This window comes from Arachis hypogaea, chromosome 15, assembly GCF_003086295.3.
Source record: "Arachis hypogaea cultivar Tifrunner chromosome 15, arahy.Tifrunner.gnm2.J5K5, whole genome shotgun sequence".
Classification (NCBI taxonomy): Eukaryota; Viridiplantae; Streptophyta; class Magnoliopsida; order Fabales; family Fabaceae; genus Arachis; species Arachis hypogaea.
In genome coordinates this window covers 90,736,900-90,754,459 of record NC_092050.1, presented here as the reverse complement: position 1 = coordinate 90,754,459, position 17,560 = coordinate 90,736,900, and the positions used below count along the sequence as shown (strand labels likewise).

Here is a 17,560-nt window from a genome sequence, read left to right as displayed (position 1 = left end):
ATGTTGCAACTCCTCTTTATTCCATGTTAGTGCCCACATTAGTGGCACTAACGTGGGCTTATGATGGCATTTCTAACGTTAGTGGTGTTAACTTCACCACAAACGTTGCAACTTCTTCTTTCTTCCACGTTAGTAGTGCTAACTTCACCACTAACGTTGCAAGCTTTTCTTTTCTCCACGTTAATGGCCACGTTAGTGGCACTAATATGGACACTAACGTGGCTCTTCTCTGCTTCTTCTTACATGATATCAAACAAACAAAGTGCTTTAAAGTCTTGCTATTAGTCATGAGATGATGCATCATTCATTCTATTATTCAATCCTTGCATTATTCTCATGAAATTGTTAAAAATTCACAATGTTTGCTTGAATCAAGGTACGAATGCATATTCAACCAAATACTTGCTTATTGCCTAAGAAAATGCATGAAACTACCCTAAAACATACAAAATATGGCTAGTGAAACTAGTCAAGATGCCCTGGCATCAACGTTGCATTTTATTAAATAATTACAGACAAAAAATCTGTCTGTAATTTAAAATTTTTCGTCGGAAATATTGATATTATGCGTTTATGATCATTTGTGCCCGAGCTCTATTCATTCATAGCACCAAATCAAATGAGCTAAACCTAGCATTCCCCTCTCTGTCGACGAGCTTCTTTTTCTCCTTTCCTCACCCAAAGCGCCACCGCCGGCCACCCTAACCGCCGCAGCTACCTTCTCCTTCTTCTCCTCTGTTTTAAACACTGAACTAGTAGAACATTGCCCCTATCTCTCTCATTCTTTCTCGTTCACAGAACAAAGCAAGCTCAAGCTCCACCACCGCCGTGCCTCTCTCTCTCATTTTATCCCCCTCAGTTCTGGCTCGCATATCTTCTTAGCGCTACAGCCATCATCTCCTCCAGTCAATGCCGCGGCTACCTTCATGCAAGTCCTAGCTCCGTGGCGACCAAAATGGGTTCCACCGTCAGTCGCTGTTCCACCTCTCTTTTTTCCCCTGTTTGAACCGTAGAGACCTGGGCATCCTTCATCCCCTCTGCCCATGATTTTCTCTGCTTCCAAGTTTTGGTTTCAAAATTCTTTTAATTCTGTTGAGTTCAATTAATATTTATTTAGTTTGATTTTAGTAATTAGTTTAGTTAGATTTGTTTTCTGATTAGTGGATTTTTAGGTTGTTAAAATACGATTAGATTTGGTTTTGATTCTGAATAGCTGAGAAATGTTTAGATTATTAATCTGAATCGTTGAACATTGCTGAATTTTTATTTTGCTTATTTGATTATTTGATGTGTGTTTGTGATTTTGTGACTGTGTGTGTCTGATGAGCGGATAATTTATACGCTTTTTGGCATTGTTTTTAGTATGTTTTTAGTAGGATCTAGTTACTTTTTGGGATGTTTTCATTAGTTTTTATGTTAAATTCACATTTCTGGACTTTACTATGAGTTTGTGTGTTTTTCTGTAATTTTAGGTATTTTCTGGCTGAAATTGAGGGACTTGAGCAAAAATCAGATTCAGAGGTTGAAGAAGGACTGCTGATGCTGTTGGATTCTGACCTCCCTGCACTCAAAGTGGATTTTCTGGAGCTACAGAACTCAAAATGGCACGCTTCCAATTGTGTTGGAAAGTAGACATCCAGGGATTTCCAGCAATGTATAATCGTCCATACTTTGCCCAAGTTTAGATGACGCAAACTGGCGTTCAACGCCAGCTCTCTGCCCAATTCTGGCATCCAGCGCCAAAAACAAGCTGCAAAGTGGAGTTCAACGCCCAAACTGGCACAAAAGCTGACGTTCAACTCCAAGAAGGACCTCTACACGTGCAACACTCAAGCTCAGCCCAAGCACACACCAAGTGGGCCCCGGAAGTGGATTTATGCATCAATTACTTACTTCTGTAAACCCTAGTAGCTAGTTTATTATAAATAGGACCTTTTACTATTGTATTAGACATCTTTGAATCTTAGAATCTTTTGAACCATCTTTGGACGCCTGGTTCTTAGATCATGGGGGCTGGCCATTCGGCCATGCCTGGACCTTTCACTTATGTAATTTTAACGGTAGAGTTTCTACACTCCATAGATTAAGGTGTGGAGCTTTGCTGTTCCTCAAAGATTAATGCAAAGTACTACTATTTTCTATTCAATTCAAATTATTCTACTTCTAAGATATTTATTTGCACTTCAACCTGAATGTGATGAACGTGACAATCATCATCATTCCCTATGAACGCGTGTCTGACAACCACTTCCGTTCTACCTTCGATTGAACGAGTATCTCTTAGATTATTAATACAGGGGACCGAGTCCAAGATATTGGGATCTTCGTGGTATAAGCTAGATTGATGGCGGCATTCATGAGAATCCGGAAAGTCTAAACCTTATCCGTGGTATTCCGAGTAGGATTCCGGGATTGAATGACTGTGACGACCTTCAAACTCGTGAGTGCTGGGCGTAGTGACAGACGCAAAAGGATAGTAAATCCTATTCCAGTATGATCGAGAACCTCCAGATGATTAGCCATGCAGTGATAGCGCATCGGACCATTTTCACAGGGAGGAATAGGATGCAACCAACGACAAAGGTGATGCCTCCAGAAGATTAGCCGTGCTGTGACAGAGCATTTGGATCATTTTCCCGAGAGAGATCGAAAGTAGCCATTGGCACCGGTGACATCCTTACATAAAGCCAGCCATGGAAAGGAGTAAGACTGATTGGATGAAGACAGCAAGAAAGCAAATGTTCAGAGGAACGAAAGCATCTCTATGCGCTTATCTGAAATTCTCACCAATGAATTACATAAGTATTTCTATCCTTATTTTAGTACTATTTTCGAAAACCCCATTACTATTTTATATCCGCCTGACTGAGATTTACAAGGTGACCATAGCTTGCTTCATACCAACAATCTCCGTGGGATTCGACCCTTACTCACGTAAGGTATTACTTGGACAACCCAGTGCACTTGCTGGTTAGTTGTGCGAAGTTGTGAACCATGGTATTGGCATCAAGTTTTTGACGCCATTGCCAGAGAAAGAAAGAGCAATGAATTTTACATAATCAAAGTGTAATCACAATTTCGTCACACCAGTGTCCCATGAATGGTGAACTATTTGATAGTAGTTTACTTATACTTTGTAAAAGTGATAATTATTACTAAAATTTATTGTTTGTTCCTTCTTCCTGGTTCTATGAAGTTTGTTTATGGACATATATCTGAATTGGTGAAGCTTTCCCTGAAACTCTGGTATTTCAGACTGAAATTAGTAAATTACCCAAAATTACTTATTTAATGCAAGAGTGATTATTAATTTGATATTCAAGTTGAATGAGCTTGGATATCATTCTTATTATGTTATAATTGAGTAGTTTGATCTATATAGAATAGAAAATAGAATCTGTTATTTTGCAATTTAAGGTGATTATTAATGAGATGATATGTAATGATGTCAGAATTTTAATCAAAATGAGGTATTCTGGGTTCCATAAGGTACTTGAATTGATCATGATGTCAGAACACTAGTGAGCCTTTTAATTTGGACAAGTTAATCTCTCAGGTATGCATATTGATTTTTCTTTTTATTTGGGACAAGTCATCAATCTTATACAAGAAAGGGAGAAATAAACTCATGCTATTTTAAGACTTTACATGAATGACCAAAATAAAATGGTCATGTGACTTTTTCTTAATTGATTATGTAACCTTTTTAACAACCGTACATTGTTACACAACCACCATTTGCTCTTGTTTTTGCATAAAAGTAAAACTACTCTTCTGACTAAATACAACTTTTTCTATATGGAAAGTACATGTTAATTGAGGGCACTAATTCTGTATGTATGAATGTGAAGAGTGAATTTGATTAGTTAAATCTTTCGTTAATAGTAAATATTATATTTTATAATATAAAGCCACTTCTTTTAAAATCCCAAAAAATGTTCTAAAGATCGGGGGAAAAGAACAGATTCTTTAGAGGAAACACTAAGCAGGTTGTTCATCTATTTATATTTTTATTCATCTACACTTTCAACTTTTCTTTAAATCAGAAGAAATTTCCTGTTTTTGTTAGTAACTTTTTTAATGAAAAGATTTTAGTTTTCTGTATTTCTATATTAGTTTTTTTCCCTTCTCTCATTTAAAATATGGATTTTGGTTGTAATTTTAGTTTTGTTCAAAAATCTCATTTATTTAGTACCGTTGGCCCAATTGATTATACTCATGGAAAATTTATTTGATGACGCCAATCATGCACTTTTTTGTGCACAAAAGTTCAAACTTAAGACTAATCAATTAACTAAAATGAAAAAGCTAATACCCCAACAAATATATCCCAGGTTGTAGAGATAGTAATTATAATTATTCCAAGGTATTATTAGGTTGTGTTTTAATTATTCATTTAACAAAAGATTAACAAATTAGAGCAAGGGCTTAATTCATAACTTTTTTTTTCTTATGAACTTTATATTTTTATTATTTATGCCATTTACAACCTTTTAAATTATAGTTTAAATTAAGATCATACTTTTTTGATCTTCTTGAGGCAGCTCTATTGAAAAATTATAAAGATTAACTCTCGTGTTAATAAACCGAGACAATGTTTATCTTTTTATTCTTCGCTATTTCCCTGTACTATGGCTACCCTTTTCACACACAAGTTTTACTTTTAAAATAAAAAGTTCTTATAGGTGCCAAATTTTTTCACTTTTTTAAGAATAATAAACTAGATGCTTAGAAAAGAACAAAAAACTAAATCTTTTCATGATAGCTCCTTCCTTGCTTACAGTATTTGTATGGTTTATTACAGTGGATGATTAATGTTACTGTTGATTATGATTTTACACCATTTAATGTGTAATGAGGGTGGTCAGCAGCATACAGGTATGCACACACTTCATCAAATAAGATTATTTTTCTTTATTTGTGAATAGTCATTCTAATTAGCAAGATAAAGCACGAGCTCTCTCTATCGCCGTTTGCATCGCATGAGCTCCCTCTGCCGCCTCTCAACTTCTGTCTTTCTCCGTCTCTCGCCATCCATCCTCGCCGTTCACAACTGAGTCATCGTGTCACCAGATTTGAAACCTACATATACGTCTTTATCTATTTTAGATTCTGGAATTGCTATTGATATATATTTTTTTGTTGAATTCAAATGTTCATACATTATTGTTGCATCTAAAACTCGTTCAGTTCCACTTTTATTTTATGGTTTAGATTTTTGTTCATGAATAATGTTTAAATTTCATTATGTCATAGGATTTTCTCGTTTGCTGGAACAGTAATATATGCTTGCATTCAGGTTCCTACTTTTAACTTATTCACAATTCTTGGAAAATAAATTTTTTACCCTCAATAAACTAACTCATCAATTGATTTTGTTTTTTGGAGATTGTGATCACTAGCCTTGGTGCAACTCTAATAGATAAAGCTGGCAGGAAGCCCCTATTACTGGTTAATTCAAAGTAGAGAACAACTCACATTCAAACTTTGTTGGTTTCCTTATCAAAACTGTTTTCTTGTTTAACATTCTAGTTTCTTGTTTTCTTTTAGATCTCTGGAACTGGATTAGTAGTTTGTTGTATATTTACAACAGCTGCATTCTACCTTAAGGTGACGATAAATAAATATTAACTCATTTTCTTCTCCTTCTTTCGTATTTTTTTTTCATTTGTGAAGTTAAATGGTACTTAGCAGAGGTACCTACATAGCTGAAACTTCTTTGCAATTGATTGTTTAGAATTTGTTATACTGCTTGGTTGATTCATTGAAATTCTTCATAGCTAGTTTTCACATCTTGCTCCGGAGTCACGCTTGTATACTGAGATGAATTTGAGTGTACTATAATGATTGTGTTGTATTAATTTCATTTTTTCTCCGGTTTGTTTGACAGATGAGTATTCTCCCTTCTTAGGAATTGAAAAAGGGGTTGTTCTTCAAGAGGCCAGGGTTTCTAATGACCCGCAACTAGATGCTAGAAGATGTTCACAGCTTTTTATTTATTTATCTATCCCAGCTAGGTAATCTATCTTTTTTTCTGGTCGAGTTTTTCCTAAGCTTCCATTTATGCACATCCTTTCTTGTTTATAGATTGAGCCTGCATAATTATGTTAGAGTCATTATTTTTTTTTTTTGTAATTTATTCTTGCTTCAATTGTGTAGGTCGAAGCCACAGAAGTTTTCTTTGCTGTGACAAAGCTTTTCCAGTCTCGAGATCTTGGGCTGAGGAGAATGGTCTACCTCATAATAAAGGAACTCTCCCCTTCTTTAGATGAGGTACAAATTCTCACACAAACTTCATTATTTGTCATTCATTTTAATAATTTCTTCATTCCTTCATAGTTTTGGAAGCAGATTCCTCCAAATGAGCCATATCGTGTTATTTGTGGTGATGTGAGGGACAAACTATACAATACATGCAAACGTGCTCGCCAGTTATTAGCCAATGGAACCTTTGATATCCCTGAAGAGACAACCTTCACAAATGTTGGACAGGTATTGTCCTCAGAACAGCCCTATAAACTGCAATCACCTTATGGTTTGTAGTCATATACTGAGTTCCTTCTTTACTGTGGTACTTTCTAATTTTTATGGACACTTATAATTACCTATATCATACTCTTTTAGGTTTATCCACGGTGGTTTTGGAGCAGTAAATATTTATGTTGCTCCTTAAAATTGATTTCTTATGTTTTATATTTCATTCAGATTAGTAAATCCATGATTCACAAAGGACAATACAAAATGCATGGTGATAAACCACTATTTTATGGTTTACCTTGTGCTCAATTGAGTGGATTTTATCAATCTTTCATATACTTATTCACACTAATTGCATGGTTTTACATTTTCGTTTCTAGTTTTGTTCTATGGTTGAAAACATGCTTCCTAGGCCTTTAAACTGTCAATTTTAATTATCCTTTATTTCCATTCGATGCCTTGATATGTGTGTTAAGAAATTTCAGAGTTTATAGGGCAGGAATGGCTTAGAGGATGGAAAGAAAGCATACAAAAGTGGAAGGAATACAAGAAGTTGAAGAAATTGCTAAGCTGTCCAGCCTTACCTCTTCGTACTTAATTGGTCATAACTTGAGCTACAGAGGTTCAAATGAGGCGGTTCCAGTTGCGTTGGAAAGCTAACATCCGGGGCTTCGCAACGATATATAATTTTCTATAGCTTCCTCGAAGATAGGCAACGCGCACGCGTGGATCACGTGCACGCGTGACTTGGAGAAAATTCAGTCCACGCGTATGCGTGGACGACGCGTACGAGTGACTTTGCCGCGTGCAGGACGTATTTCTGGGCAGTTTCTAACCCAATTTTTGGCCCAGAAAACACAGATTAGAGGCTATAAAGTGGGGGAATCCATTCATTCAAAAAAACAACTATTCATAATTCACAAATTTAGGTTTTAAATGTAGTTTTAGAGAGAGAGAGGCTCTCTCCTCTCTCTTAGGTTTTAGGATTAGGATTTCTTCGTTTACTTCATTCCAGGTTCAATGTTCCTTTACTTTAGTTTCTCTTCTACTTTTAATTTTTCTATTAATTTAGTTTGTTTATTTTGCCAAATTGGTTCATGGATTCCTATGTTTAGTTTGATTCTCTATTTAATATAAATTGAGGTATTTCAGATTTATGATTGCTTTCTTCCATTTATGATATAAATAATTTAGATATTTCATTCTTTTGGCTTTGGTTGAGTAATTGGTGACACTTGTTTTGTCAAACTCAGCTGTTAATTGAGGAATCAAGTTAATTTGTCCACTTGACTTTCCTTTATTTAGTAAGGGTTAACTAAGTGCGAGCAATAAAAAATTCTCATCACACCTGATAAGGATAACTAGGATGGGATTTCCAGTTCTTATATCTTGCCAAGAGTTTTTCTAGATATTAATTTACTTTCCTGCTATGTAATTTCCCCGTTCTACCTTTCAAAACCCCAAAAATATACATTTTCCATAACCAATAATAAATCATACTTCCCTGTAATTCCTTGAGAGACGACCCGAGGTTTAAATACTTCGGTTATAAATTTTATTGGGTTTTGTTACTTGTGACAACCAAAACTTTTGTACGAAAGGATCTTCTGTTGGTTTAGAAACTATACTTTCAATGAGGATTTATTTGTGAATTTCTTTACTAGCAAAAATCCATTCGTCAAAAATGGTGCCGTTGCCGGGGAATTGCAAACGTGTGCCTTATTATTGGTTATTGTAAATATTTTCTTTTATTTATTTATTTTTTTATTTTTGTTTTTAATTTTTATTAGTTACTATGATTTCTCACCCCCGCCGCTTTGAGTTTGGTTCTATTGTGGTTGAAAGGAATGCAAGCTATAATAGGAACATGCATCAAGGTCAAAACAATCACAGATGGAAGAAGCCACGAGGATCCGATTAACCCTTTCGGTAACAACACCTTCCAAGATACCATGGACAACGACCATTCTACAATGCATGCCAAGACAATAGTTATGGTGGACCCCTTCGTGACAAACCACCTTCGCCAAATTACTATGGTCAAGAGCTATTCCGAGGTGCATACCAAGATGATAGATATGGTGGACCCCCTTGTAGTTATCAACAAGCCCTATCATATGCCAATGAACCACCTCCTCAACATAGCTTCGAACCACCATACTCACAAGCCACTTACAACCATTCACCTCTATATGACCCTAACATTTATCCACCCCAATTCCAATCTAATTACTCCCAAGAACTACCACTTCCATATGCACCATGTCCATATCCATCAACCCAAGAATCACAGGCACGCCTCAAGAAAAAAGTAGATCAATTTCATGCAACCCTTCATCAACTGGAGCAAGCGATAAATCAATTAGCTTCCCAACATTCGAGCACTCAAGGAACTTCCATGGCTTCATGTGGAGAATCTAATGAAGAACGTAGCATGAAGGATATACTAGAAGCTCTGGTTAGTAGTACAGAGCATGTCTTTATACTGAAACAAGTAGAGGAAGCTGAAATTATCAAGGAAGAAGAATTGGTCAAAGACTTAGGAGACGCTGAACCTCCATGGGAATCAAGAGTTGTGGAGAATTCCACCCAGAAATTTGAAATTGATGCTAAGGAGGATAGTGCACAACCCCCAAGGCATGAACCTTATGAAGAATTGGACGGAACAGATCAAGAAGCAAGTTTCCTTGGTATTGATGATCGTGAACTAAGCTCTCCTAGTGATGAACTTGCATCCGTAATATAATTCTTTGAGACTGAAGAATCTGCCCCAAGTGAATATGAAGATGATGTAGAGGTAGATTTTTCTCAACCTCCAACTTATGACTTGAGGGATGAGGAAGAAATCGACGAATTTGATCAAGACATGGTTGCAGTTGAAGAGGTCTATAAGGAAGTAGAAGAATTCACAGAAGAATACAAGGGAATGGAGCTTGAAATACCACTGGAAACACCTCTCTCAAGGCCATTACCACCCTATACAAACTTCAAGTGGGTAAAATCCTTAGCCTTTATCTTTACCTTTCCACTTGAATATGGTATTTGGTGCACGAAATTGTGATCTCAACGACGCCAAAAACTTGGTATGCACGATTGTAATCTCAACTCCTTTTCATAACTCCGCACAACTAACCAGCAAGTGCACTGGGTCGTGCAAGTAATAAACCTTACATGAGTAAGGGTCGATCCCACGGAGATTGTCGGCTTGAAGCAAGCTATGGTCATCGTGTAAATCTCAGTCAAGCAGATTCAAATGGTTATGGGATTTTGATAATTAAAATATAAAATAAGATAGAAATACTTATGTAATTCATTGGTGAGAATTTCAGATAAGCGTATGGAGATGCTTGTTGCTTCTGAATCTCTGCTTTCCTACTGCCTTCATTCAATCATTTATACTCCTTTCCATGGCAAGCTGTATGTTGAGGATCACCGTTGTCAATGGCTACCATCCGTCCACTTAGTAAAAATGGTCCAAATGCGCTGTCACCGTACGGCTAATCATCTGTCGGTTCTCACTCATGTTGAAATAGGATCATTGATCCTTTTACGTCTGTCACTACGCCCAACACTCGCGAGTTTGAAGCTCGTCACAGTCATCCTTTCCCAGATCCTACTCGGAATACCACAGACAAGGTTTAGACTTTTCGGATCTCAGGAATGGCCGCCAATAATTCTAGCCTATACCACGAAGACTCTTATCGTGAACCAGGTGGCTAAGAGATATGCATTCAAGCTTGTTTTCATGTAGAACAGAAGTGTTTGTCAAACACGCGTTCATAAGCGAGAATGGTGATGAGCGTCACATAATCATCACATTCATCATGTTATTGGGTGCGAATGAATATCTTAGAATAAGAAGAAGCTTGAATTGAATAGAAAAACAATAGTACTTTGCATTAATTCATGAGGAACAGCAGAACTCCACACCTTAATCTATGGGGTGTAGAAACTCCACCGTTGAAAATACATAAGTGATAATGGTGTTCATTGGCTTCGGCCCCAGAGAGGGAACCAGAATGACCAAGACCCCGAATACAATAGTAAAGAGTCCTATTTATACTAAACTAGTTACTAGGATTTACAGAGATAAGTAAATGATGCAGAAATCCACTTCCGGGCCCACTTGGTGTGTGCTTGGGCTGAGAATTGAGCTTTACACGTGTAGAGACTTCTCTTGGAGTTAAATGCCAGGTTGCAACCTGTTTGTGGCGTTTAACTCTGGTTTGAAACCTGTTTCTGGCGTTTAACTTCAGAATAGGCAGGAAGTTGGTGTTTGAACGCCAGTTTGCGTCATCAAAACTCAGGCAAAGTATGGACTATTATATATTGCTGGAAATCCCTGGATGTCTACTTTCCAAAGCAATTGAGAGCGTGCCAATTAAGTTTCTGTAGCTCCAGAAAATCCACTTCGAGTGTAGGGATGTCAGAATCCAACAGCATCTGTAGTCCTTTTTCAGCCTCTGAATCAGATTTTTGCTCAAGTCCTTCAATTTCAGCCAGAAAATACCTAAAATAACAGAGAAACATACAAACTCATAGTAAAGTCTAGAAATGTGAATTTTGCTTGAAAACTAATAAAAAAATAGTAAAAACTAACTAAATTATACTAAAAACTACCTAAAAATAATGCCAAAAAGTGTATAAATTATCCACTCATCAGTATTCTTGAAATGGATGGCTAACTTAGGAGACTTTGTGGCACTAAGTGTAAGAAAAGGATGTTTAGTGGTTGGAGTTGCAAATCAAGGCTCATCAAGGTTGATACTTCAAGAGATAGATGTAAGAGCTCAACTGGTGATAATTTGGTTAAATCTAAAAGAAGAGTTTGGTACTCCGTAGAGAATTCAAAGTGCTTGCCACCCGGATGGAACCATGATGATCAACTTGAAGACGGGTGTAGAATTAAGATTTGGGATCCCGGCATACAAGAAGATCAACTTTGGGAGCTCAAAGCTTGTGAAGAACTCCATCAAAGCTTGAGGAATTTACTTGGTATTGATATAGCTTATTGGAAGTCCAAGCATTAGTGGAAGTTTCAAGATGAGTTCAAGCACAAGCCACCATGACAAAGAGCTCACCGAATGTCCAACTTAAGGACTATAACTAAAAGTGCTAGGTGGGAGACAACCCACCATGGTATAATCGTTCCTTCTTATTCTTAATCTTATTTTATTTTATTTTTACAAGTGTTCATTCACAATTTCTGCATATTCACCTGCATTCTGCATTTTGCATTCTGCATACACATAAAAAAAATGCACGCGACGCGCAAGCGTCGCTGACGCGTCCGCGTCATATGTGCATTCGAAACAAGGAAGAAAAGAAGCAGAGAGTCACGCGGGAGCGTGGCTGGAGGCGTGCCTTAGGCACAAACACGCCCACGTGAACGTGTCCCTGACGCATCCGCGTCATTTGAAAAGTCAGCCTCCCACGCGTGCGCGTCACCCACGCGCATGCGCGACTCTGAAAAATCGACGTAAAGAGGTATATGGCAGAGAGTTATAGTGGAGTGGGGCTGGAATGGTGCTGGAAGCACAAACACTATCACACGTACGTGTCACCCACGCGTACACGTCATTTTTCAAAATTAAGCCATTCACGCGTGCGCGTCACCCACGCGTACGCGTCACCCTAAATTTTGGCAATGTGCGTATAAAATAGAGAGTTGTGCGTGCGCAAGGCTGCACTCGCGCCAATAGCACAAATCAGGTCACGCATGCGCGTCACCAACACGCACGCGTCACTTGAAAATAACGCCAGCCACGCGAACGCATGCTCCACGCATCCGCGTCACATGCGACGCACAGTTTAACTAGACCTGCGCCAGAATTCCTATCTTTTCTTCCCCAATCCTAATTATCTTTCTATTATCATTCTTCCTTCTTTCCTCTTTATTCTTTCTTACCTTCTTATTCTTTCTTCTTCCTTTCTTACTTTCTTCTTCTTCATCTTTTTAACCTCTCATCCCTCTTCACTTCCATTCTATTTTATTTAATTTATTTGTATACTTTCATTCATTGCATTTTAATTTTGTGCATATTTTTATTTTCTTTTCTAAATTTATTATTTTTCCATTGGTGTTAAATTTTCTTCTTCAACTGTTGCATCTTTTCTTGAATTATTCTGGTGCTTCATGACTTGTTTTACTCTGACTGGGTATTATTCTTCATAAGTCAATGCTACTCCTTCATGATACTTATATTATCTTGCATTGACATGAACTTACACTATCTTGCATTACCCACTCTCTCTCCCCCATTGTTGTAACTTTTGCACCACTGGTATGCCATGTGCTTCTATTATTTTCTCACTTGCATGTTGTAGCTACCATGTAATTGAGACCCTCATTATTTGGCATTAACCCACCCAGACTTTATTTATTTTCTTATCTTTATTTCTGGGTTACTTTTTCTTCTTTTTCCTCTTCTTTCAGGCTGGCAACCGAGAAAGGGAAAGAGAAAATTCTATATGGGGCAACAGATAAGTCCATCTGCACAATCTCTAGAGAAAAACATCAGTTGTAGCAGCCCGTCCACCTGCACATCTCAGCATGCACCGAGGACGGTGTAATCTTTAAGTGTGGGGAGGTCGATACCGATCTCCATGGGTTAGTTATTTCCTTCTCAACACCAATGATTAAATTTTCTTTGTTAAATGAGTTGTTGCATTTGCATGTTTGTTTGATTTTTGTGCATATTTTACCACTTGGTTGAAGTAATATTTTCTTTTTCAAGAAACTTTTTATAGCATTTCACTAATTTGAATTAAACTTTTCGAAAAACTTGTTTGAAGAAATTTTAATTTGGAACATGGTTTTAGAGCTCGAACACACAAAACCAGTGAGATTTTGAGCCTACTTGATTGGTTGCATCTTATCAACCAATATTTTATTTTTTGGTGTATGCTGTTCTCTCTAAAATTATGATCTTTGTCTTGCTTGATTCTATATTTCCATTGTTTGATGTATGCATGCACTTATATGATTGAGGCCTTTGTTTCACTGAGCTTACATACCCATATGGCCTTACCCTTTCATTATCCCTTGCAAACCAATTTTGAGCCTATTATACCCCTTTGTTCTTTACTTTATCTCATCACTAACTCTAAGCGAGAAACAATAATGTCCTTAATTTGAATCCTTGGTTAGCTTAGACTAGTGAGAGTGCTCATGAATTAAGTGTGGGGAAGTTGGATTTGGAAACGTTTGGTTTAAGAATTGGGTGTTATATATCTTTACGAAAATGTGAAAGAAATGTTTAGGACATGTTCATGCATTCAATAATTTAATCATATGCATTGAGAAAAAAAAAACAAAAGAAAAAAAATATATATATATATATTAAATAAATAAATAAAGGAGAAAAGAAAAGAAAAAGAGCAAATAATAAAAGGGGACAAAATGCCCCAAAGAAAATGGTGATGGCAATGCATATGAGTTATACTTGAGTTGGAAGATTTATTTACTTTGACCAAGTAGGTAGAAATATTTTGCATTTAGTTACATTCATAGGTTGCATTTCATACATTCTACCATTCCTCTTCACTCTCTTATAGCTTCTCTTGAGCTTAGCATGAGGACATGCTAATGTTTAATTGTGGGGAGATTGATAAACCACTATTTTATGCTTTATCTTGTGCTCAATTGAGTGGATTTTATCAATCTTTCATAAACTTATTCATACTAATTGCATGGTTTTACATTTTCTTTCCTAGTTTTGTTCTATGGTTGAAAACATGTTTCCTAGGCCCTTAAACTGTCAATTTTAATTATCCTTTATTACCATTCGATGCCTTGATATGTGTGTTAAGTGATTTCAGAGTTTATAGGGCAGGAATGACTTAGAAGATGGAAAGGAAGCATGCAAAAGTGGAAGGAATACAAGAAGTTAAAGAAATTGCTAAGCTGTCCAGCCTTACCTCTTCGTACACAACTGGTCATAACTTGAGCTACAAAGGTCCAAATGAGGCGGTTCTAGTTGCGTTAGAAAGCTAACATCTGGGGCTTCGCAACGATATATAATTTTCCATAGCTGCCTCAAAGACAGGTGACGTGCACGTGTGACCTGGAGAAAATTCAGTCCACGCGTATGCGTGGACGACGCGTATGCGTGACTTTGCCGCGTGCTGGACGTATCAGAAATCGCTGGCGGCAATTTCTGGGCTGTTTCTGACCTAGTTTTCGGCCTAGAAAACACAGATTAGAGGCTATAAAGTAGGGGGAATCCATTCATTCAAAAAAAATAACTATTCATAATTCACAAATTTAGGTTTTAGATGTAGTTTTAGAAAGGGAGAGGCTATCTCCTCTCTCTTAGGTTTTAGGATTAGGATTTGTTCATTTACTTCATTCCAAGTTCAATGTTCTTTTACTTTAGTTTCTCTTCTACTTTTAATTATTCTATTACTTTAGTTTGTTTATTTTCCCAAATTCGTTCATGGATTCCAATGTTTAATTTGATTCTCTATTTAATATAAATTGAGGTATTTCAGATTTATGATTGCTTTCTTCCATTTATGATATAAATAATATAGAATTTTCTCCCTTTTTTGATTTGGTTGAGTAATTGGTGACACTTGAGTTGTCAAACTCAGCTGTTGATTGAAAATTGGAAATTATTGATTGATTTGGATCCCTCTAAAGCTAGTCTTTCCACAGGAGTTGACTAGGACTTGAGGAATCAAGTTAATTAGTCCACTTGACTTTCCTTTATTTAGTAAGGGTTAACTAAGTGGGAGCAATAAACAATTCTCATCACACCTGATAAGGATAACAAGGATGGAATTTCCAGTTCTTATATCTTGCCAAGAGTTTTTCTAGATATTAATTTACTTTCCTGCTATTTAATTTCCCTATTCAACCTTTCAAAACCCCATAAATATACCTTTTCCATAACCAATAATAACTCATACTTCCCTGCAATTCCTTGAGAGACGACCCGAGGTTTAAATACTTTGGTTATAAATTTTATTGGGTTTTGTTACTTGTGACAACCAAAACTTTTGTACGAAAGGATCTTCTGTTGGTTTAGAAACTATACTTTCAATGAGGATTTATTTGTGAATTTCTTTACTAGCGAAAATTCGTTTGTCACATGGCAATATATGTTAAAACACTATTTGACTCCAATTCTTTTCTTGCAGTTCCTGGAGCCCCTTGAACTCTGCTATAGATCACTTTGCGCATTTGGTGACTGACCAATAGCAAATGGTAGCCTTCTTGATTTCTTGCAACAAGTTTTCACATTTGGACTCTCAATGGTTAGACTCGACATTCGTCAAGAGTCAGACCGGCACACTAATGTCTTGGATTCCATTACCAAGCACTTGGAGATTGGATCATATCGAGAGTAGTCTGAGGAACGTAGGTAGGAATGGCTCCTGTCAGAGCTTAGTGGAAAGCGCCCTCTGTTCGGCCCTGATCTTCCCAAAATAGAAGAGATCACCGATGTTCTAGAAACCTTCCATGTCATTGCAGAACTTCCCTCAGAGAACTTTGGTGCCTACATAATATCAATGGCAACAGCACCCTTTGATATGCTTGCTGTTGAGCTCTTACAACGGGAATGCCACGTGAAGCAACCGCTAAGGGTCATGCCATTGTTTGAAAAGCTTGCTGATCTTGAGTTTACTCCTGCTGCAGTGGTGCAGCTTTTCTCTATTGATTGGTACAGAAACCAAATCAATAGGAAGAAAGAAGTTATGATAGGATACTCAGACTCAGGAAAAGATGCCGGTCGTCTTTTTGCGGCTTGGGCACTGTACAAGGCTCAAGAAGAGCTCATAAAGGTTGTGAAGGATTTCGGTGTTAAGCTGACAATGTTCCATGGTAGAGGAGGGACTGTTGGAAGAGGAAGCGGCCCCACTCACCCTATTTTATCTCAGTCACCAGAAACCATTCATGGCCCCACTCCAATTTGCATTTTTTTGTTATGTCAGTGGATATGTAAACATTGTATAACCTATTTTATGATGTCTGCTGGATATTTAGATCAGCATCATATGACTGTGTCTCTAATACTATTGTTATTTATATAATAAGATTTTGATCCCCTATGATGGCATATTTGGTTATATAAAAAATCTTTCATGTTTTTATTTCATTTGATTTCATGTTTTTAATATTGTAAAACAAATTTATTTTGCAATGGAAAAATCTAAAAAAAAAAATTCTATTTTACCTTACTGACGGATTTATAGACGAATTTTCTGTCTGTATTTTGAGATTGGGATGGTTTTCCAAGGTTCCAATTACAGACAGAAAATCCGTCGAAAAATCTATCTCTAATTACCAACAAAAAATCCATTTCTAATTACAGATGGAAAATTCGTCTGTAATTACAATGGAAAATCCGTCGAAAAGTTCGCCGTTTCAGGGAAATAGAGGGGAGAATTGGTAAAAATCCATCGGTATTTTTCAAACGGGAAAAAATCTGTCGGTAAATAATTTCCAACAAAGCTTTTACAGAGGGACAAAATCTGTCTGTAATTTCGTTGGTAACCAAAAATTCGTCTTTAATAAAGACTAAATTTGTCTGTAAATGTGTTTGTATTAAGCAATTTTCAAGTTGTGATCTAATCTCCATGTCCTTCTTCGAAACGATCACTGAATCTGGCAATTTTAAGATTGGGTCATCCTCACAGTCTAAAGATGGAACAATAACTTTCAATATCCTGACCCAACATTTGAATTCAAATTCCTCCCTTATATTAGCCAAATAAGATAAGATGATGATAACCCAAACCGACCCTACAATCTCCAACCAATGTTCGAATTCAAATACCTCCTTTATCTTAGCTAGATAAGATAAGATGAGATAACTACCACCAGCTATATAAAGGGGAGCCAAAGACCCCCTCAGGTACGTCATTCATTCTATATACCTTATACCTCTCAGATTCATTCTGACTTAAGCGACGGAGTGTCCTTATAGGTACTAACCCCCTATTGCTCCAGCCAGATAATCTGGTGACCATCTCGACTCACAAGTCCCCGATCCATCTCACAACCAGTACCAGAGACTTCTAGTACATTGGCGTCATATATGGGGACTGCCAAATCATGGCGGTATGATGGAGAATC

General features: G+C 37.0%; 1 pseudogene; it reads left to right on the top strand.

Moving 5' to 3' along the window:
* The first annotated feature begins 5,680 nt into the window (after positions 1-5,680).
* On the top strand, positions 5,681-16,861 carry LOC112748605 (phosphoenolpyruvate carboxylase 2-like; annotated as a pseudogene).
* The last annotated feature ends 699 nt before the right edge of the window (positions 16,862-17,560 follow it).